The 6,344-nt window shown below is 50.1% G+C and overlaps 1 pseudogene; it reads right to left on the bottom strand.

The window, feature by feature from the left end:
* Nucleotides 1–6: 6 nt before the first annotated feature.
* On the bottom strand, nt 7–2,222 carry LOC106695871 (annotated as a pseudogene).
* Nucleotides 2,223–6,344: the final 4,122 nt, after the last annotated feature.

Raw genomic sequence — 6,344 nt, forward strand, 5'->3', positions numbered from 1 at the left:
CCAATTTTTAAATATTTTTTTCTTCCTCAAGTTCTTTTAAAGCGCTCATGATTGGCGTGTCTGAAGTCTCTTGGTTTTGTTTATCAGTAAGTTTGTTGGTGAACTCCCAGGTGGAGAAGCCTTTTCCTGAGGAGAGTGGTACCCAGGAACGCATGCCCCGGCTGGCCCACGGAGACCGAGTATTCAGCCCCAGGGATCGGCCACTTCCGCCTGCTGACGTCGGAGGCGGCCAGTGTGTTGGCACGTGAGGGTCCTGTGGGAGCTCTAGAATTATGACGAAGAGTTAACATTTTCATGTTCCACTTGCTTGACCTGAGCTTCAAGTTTTGAGATTGTTCTTTTCCAATCAGAAATCTGAGTCTGTGCACCAAGCGGTGTTCTCGGTTGTATTTAATGCGTGTCTCACTCTTTCCTGTTCTCTTCCAAGGGACTCCTACTCTCCTAAAAGATGAAACATTTTGTTTTCCTGTTTCAGTCTGGCGCCTTGTCATCTGAGAGTTTGTAGGCATTCTCAAACGCGTCCTCCGGCTCCTGCAGCCTGGACTGCAGTCCAATGCTGTGCTGTCTTTTTCTCCGTCACCTGCTCTGATTCCCTCCAGGCGAACATTCCTGCAGGAGTTTGGGGGCACTGCTGGCTGCACCGAGGCATTCTCGGAAGCCGCTCACTTCTCTTTCTAGTAGGTTATTCTTATTTTCCAATGTCTTCACACCACTAGTGGCTTCATGCAGAGCACCATCTCATTGGCCGCATCTGTCTCCGGGAATTTGATTGGTTTTCTTCCGAACTTCAGCTGCAGAAATCTCTTTTGCCTCCAGCTTCTGTTTCAAGCTACAGTGGGGCCTTGACTTACGAGTTTAATTCGTTCCGTGACGGAGCTCGTAACTCAAATTACTCGTATGTCAAATCAAAAAGTGAACGAGTGAGACATGTGATGCTGGGCTGATGCTGTGGTGTTCACTGTGACGTTCGCTGCGCCAACTAGCGGTGGGGTATCTGAAGCTGGCTCGTAACCCGAATTTTAGCTCGCAACTCAAAGCAAAAAATCGGCTGAGAGATGGCTTGTATCTCGAAAAACTTGTTAGGACACTAGTAAGTCAAGGGCCCACTGTATTTATTTCTGATTCATAATGAGCTCGAAGATCCGCTACGTGCCGGGCCTGCTTTTCCTTCGGGTTCTTCAAAGGCTCCTCGGGAAAGCGTCTCCTCACTCTCTGGAAGCTGGGACGACTGACCGAGGCTGCAGTTAGCGTGACAGGTTTTCTTCTCCCACGGTGTTGACCGAGATGTCCTCACGAGTGACAGTATAGAGACCGAGGGAACGTGGACCTGGGCCTGCTTTCGCTTGGGAATGCGCGATTTTCCTGAGAGCTTTTGCAGGGGAAGGGCATTTGGGGAGCCCAGACAACTGAGAGGTGACATTACTTGGGAGAAAGAATCTATGTCAGAGTGACCGACACACTGGGCTCCAGAACAGAGTCTGGGAGAAGGAGATCGTGTTGTGGAGGGCGTCCAGAAAGCCAGGCGGCCAGTCCTCGCCACCTGCTCACTTGGCTTCATGTTTAACGTGGGGTCCAGAGTCGGCACCAGGCTGGCTGCCACTCGGAGGGAGGAGGGTGGGGCCAAGGGCTTGTCTGTGGCCGCGGGCAGAGAGTGGTACCTGTCCTGCTCCTCCAGGCCCCAGTGCTCAGGCCTGTCAGGCCTGCAGAAGAGAAGCGAGAGGCAAGAGAACAAGTGTTTCTAGAGTAACATTTGTACCTAAAGAAAATGAAATGCGGGAAATTCTAGTCTTTGCCTATCTGAATACGAAAAGTTGCATGTGGACGGGAAAAGGTTCACATGAAGGCCTTACCATGGAAGAGTCCTCCCTTCATGGTCCGAGTATTTAAAATTGAAATATATTACAAGTCAAGATCAACTCGCATAATTTAAAAAATTTAAAGACAACAATTTCTTTGTGAATAGTACAGACTTGTATGGAAGCCATGTAAAGAATTCAATAATTGAACTATTTATTGAGCATCTACTGTGCCAGGCTGGGCATAGGGAGACTGAGGCCCAAACAGGAAAATCACAGGAAGTTAGAGGGTGGTGAACACTCGGTCAGTAAATTTAAAAAACCAGATAGAAGGGAATATGTAGTTGAGTCGGGGACAGGTGCTGGTTTTGGACAGGGGTGGTCAGGGTTGGCTTACTGTAGGGTAACAATGAAGGAGTTGGCCATTTTAGCCGCATATGAGGCAGTTCCCATACAGGGGGAAGAACATTCCAAGTTCAGGAAGCAACCCATGCAAAAGCCCTACAATGAGAACTTACCTGGCATTTGTGGGCAAACAGCCTCCCTGCTGAAGCAGAGAAAGGCAGAGAGCAGCAGAGCATGAGGTCAGAGCTAAATTAATTTTTTTTAAAAAAAGGCATACACGTCTCCAATCTGCACAGCCACCGCAAAATTGTATTCGACAAAGCTGTTCCATACACAGAACCGTCGGTGAGAGCAGGAGTGCTCATTCTCCCTACGCTCACCAGTGCTGGGTACCGTTAGGTCTGACCAAATAATGGAATCAGCATCCCTACCCTGGGAACTGGCCTTCAGACCACTTCACAGCCAGCACTCCCTTTTGCTTAGACCACATTCCACTTGCTAAGACCATTATCTTTCCCCCCAGGGCCCGCCCAGAGGATTCGCCTCCCAGAAAAAGCCCGCCTAGAGTCCTTCCCTGGGTGCTGGTGCCATTTTGGGGCTCAGCCCATCTGGTTTTCCAGATCACCTACTTCATAATGCTTTACCCCTTTTGGCCTCGTGTGTGCCTCCTTCGGCGACTCCAACAGATACCATCCATTGTCTTCATCTCTGATGGGTGCAAAACGGCACCTTGTTTCTACGATTAGTGCTATTGAACATCTTTATAATGTTCATTCTTCTTTACACTTGAGAGATTAATTTGGGATACAACCATGAGTTTCCTATACTCCAGGCACCAGCAAAGAAACAGGGAGGTGACTTGGGGGTTTGGGGGCAGCGAAGACCCCCTAAGAGGACTCTGAATCAGGGCCTCGTCAAACTGCTTGCTGCCTGCCTTTGAGAGGGTTTCACAATGTTGCCGAGCAGATTATTAACCTTGTGCTATCCTCAGGCTCATTACTTACTTGGAACGCTGTGTCAGAGGGCCCTGTCATACCCCGGAAAAGAATGTTCTGCGTTTCACTGGGAATTGTGAGACCTGGTCTGAACCCTGAGCCCAGGGTCAGGGGCTGCACAAGCACATGGTTAGATGGTTAGGAATGAAGAGGGTAGTGAGGTCAGGGGACTAAACCTCCTGTTAATGCCCTCCTGTTAACAAACTTGGCAGGCTTTTCCTCTCTTGCATTCGCATCCTCCCCGCCCCCCCGTTCCCCGTCCACCCCACACACACCAAAAAAAGATAAGAGGCTACAGGCAATGATGACTTTGATAGAATAGTCCATGGCTTAATTCAAAGACACTCACTGGCCAAGGCTGGTCCCACTGCTTTTCCAGCTCTAGATCCAAGCTTTTGTCTCCCAGACTTTGCACACTGACTAGCATGTCAGATGGTTTGGTTATAAGAGACAGAAAATCCAACCCACACTCTGGCTTAAGCAGGAAAAAACTAAAGATATTTATTGGATAATATACCAGGATGTCTGGGGTGGGCATGGGAATGGATTGGATTCAGGGCTCAAAAATGACACCCGCCATCCCTGGACTCTCTCTTGGATCTCCCCTTCTCTCCTTAGACTCCTTGTGAGCAAGATGGTGGTGACCCGTGTATGGCCCCTTATCCTCGAGGGGTTAAGTCCAGACTGAGGGAGGGCCCGTTTCTGCGTTCCCAGCAAAGGTCTCTGGGGCCCATGGGCTCTGGCTCCCAGGGCCACTTTTCCATCCTTGCTGCAAGCCCCATGGCCCTGGGGATCTGGCACAGTGATGGGCTTAGGCTAGGATGTGGGCTCCTCCCTGACTTGTGCAAGGAGAGGAGATGGACCCCAAACAAGCCCTGGGAGCTGTTTCCTGAAGGCAGAGGAAAGAACATTGGGCTGTCAAGACCCAAAGTCCTTGGTTCCGCCCGGAAGTGTGGCTGAGAGTCGACCCATGCACCAAGAGGTCACCGGTTCGATTCCTAGTCAGAGCATATGCCCCGGGTTGCGGGCTTGATCCCCAGTAGGGGGCGTGCAGGAGGCATCGATCGATGATTCTATCTCTCCCTTCTTCTCTCTGAGATAAAATAATAAGTGAATAAAAAAGTGAAAAGAAGCTTTGGGGGAGGGGGAATCCTTGGTTCCTCCATAGTGCACCTCACAAGGTCATTCATTTAGGATATAAAACTACAATGGGAGGGGTTTATGGATCTAGCTAATTCTCAGGTAAAACTATTTCATTTTATCCCGGGACCAGCGGCAGCAAACAAGAAAGTGCAGACAGTCTAAGAACAACTGCTCAGGATCCCTGGCTTCCATGCTCGGTGGTGGTCTGTTTACCTACCTTCACTGAGTGGGTGAGGAAGAGCCCAGATGTGCCGCCTTCTCCACCCTCTTGCCTAGGGGGGTGGGGGGTAGGGGGGGTGGGGGTGGGGGTGGGGGTGGTGGTGTCTGAGGGGTGGGAAGGCCAAGAGGGGAGGGAGAGGTTGGAGCCGGCAGAGATCTAGGGCTTCTTTTCAAAAGTCAATGACAGGATCCGTGTTGTAAGATTGATTATCTTTATTGCAAATTACCTGTGCGGGTTTAGGTCAAGGGTATATATTTTCTTCAGCCGCAGACCTAACTAGTTTGGAGAAGTGAAATGTCCTCTTTGCCAGGCGCCCGGGGACATGCGAACAGGCCCCACGGGATCCGTAGCTCCTGTTACACCTTTCATGGTTTGCTTTTTTGTTTTTGTGTTTTAGAGAAAACTCAGGTTAAATATTTGTTGTAGAGGAAAGGGATGCTGCTGTCGGGCTTCCCCACCGTGGTGCTGTAGCCCCACTTGGTGCTGTTAGCTGTCTCATGGGCAGTCGCACGCACATAGCGTACAATCTGAAAGGCGCACAGTGCTATGTGGCAAGAGTCTGTTTGCCTCTGGAGCCCCTGTCCCCGCCACCACCCAGAGCCAGTCTGATGACCAGTTTCCATTGCATCTTCCTGAGTCCATACATGACCTCTGTTTCATAGAAAAATGGACCACATGCACATTACTGAATGACCATTTATTCTTTAAAATAGAATTTTCCATCGCACTGACTTTAAAGCCTCTGAGTTAAGGCCACAGAGTTAAAGAGACAAACCAGACCTCACCTCCAGTCAGCGAACCTGCTGACCTCTACTGAAAGCTCACTGGGTCCAGAGGTTTATACACATGTGGGTTCTCTTCCTGCCGTGCTCCCCGTTCACAGGGCCTGCGCCTTGAGCTGCTTCCTAGCACGTTTCACCCAAAATGGTTTCCCTCGGCATGATCGGACAAACTCCCTCTCGCCGTATTGGTCGTCTGGGTCCCACAGTTTCAAAAAATAAAGCCCAGCCTCAAGTTCAAGACTTGTCACCACGAGGGCGTACCAAAGCGTCTGGCTCAGAAGCTGAAGGCATTTCTGAAAGAAGAGGCCAAACACTTTCTCAAACAAGGGCAAGGCTCCCCTGGGGAGCACGGCATAACCCCCCCCACCGTGTTCCAGGCCTGTCCCTGAGGCCCTGGGATGAAGTGATGGATAACACACACTCCTTTTCCTCGAGTAGCTTGCCGTAGCCCTGGGAACCGCCCTGTGCTGCTGTGCCAGAAATACCCAGTGCCCCTCATGTGGGTCTCAGTCCCGTGGAGATGCCCCTGAATGATTCACATTCATTTTAGACATAAAAGTTCTGCTGTGTTTGTCTAAAAAAAAAAAAAAATCATTCTCTGGTCCCCTACAATGCAGCAGACAGAGGGATGTGGAAATAATAATACTGGTCATACTCTTCACTTACTGATGAGCAGAAATAATTGCTGTGCACAGGGATCGGGCTCCATCCCAAATTCTTCTATTTTTTGTCTTGTTTTGTTAATCCTCATCTGAGGATATCTTTCCATTGATTTTTAGGGAGAGTGGGAGAGGGAAAGACAGAGAGAAACATCCATGTGAGAGAAACACACCGATTGGTTGCCTCCTGCAGGAGCCCTGACCAGGGAGGAGCCTGCAACCCAGGTATGTGCCCTTGACCGGAATTGAACCTGGGACCCTTTGGTCTGCAGGCCAATGCTCTATCCACTGAGCCAAACCGCTAGGGCTCAAGTTCTTCTAAGCTTTACCGCAAGAGAGCCCTCAGGTGGGCTGAGTGTACGCTCATTCACACAGGAGCCCTGCCTCAGAGAGAAAGTCGGCAG

Source organism: Myotis lucifugus, unplaced genomic scaffold (assembly GCF_000147115.1).
Source record: "Myotis lucifugus unplaced genomic scaffold, Myoluc2.0 scaffold_4003, whole genome shotgun sequence".
In the NCBI taxonomy this organism is placed as follows: domain Eukaryota; kingdom Metazoa; phylum Chordata; class Mammalia; order Chiroptera; family Vespertilionidae; genus Myotis; species Myotis lucifugus.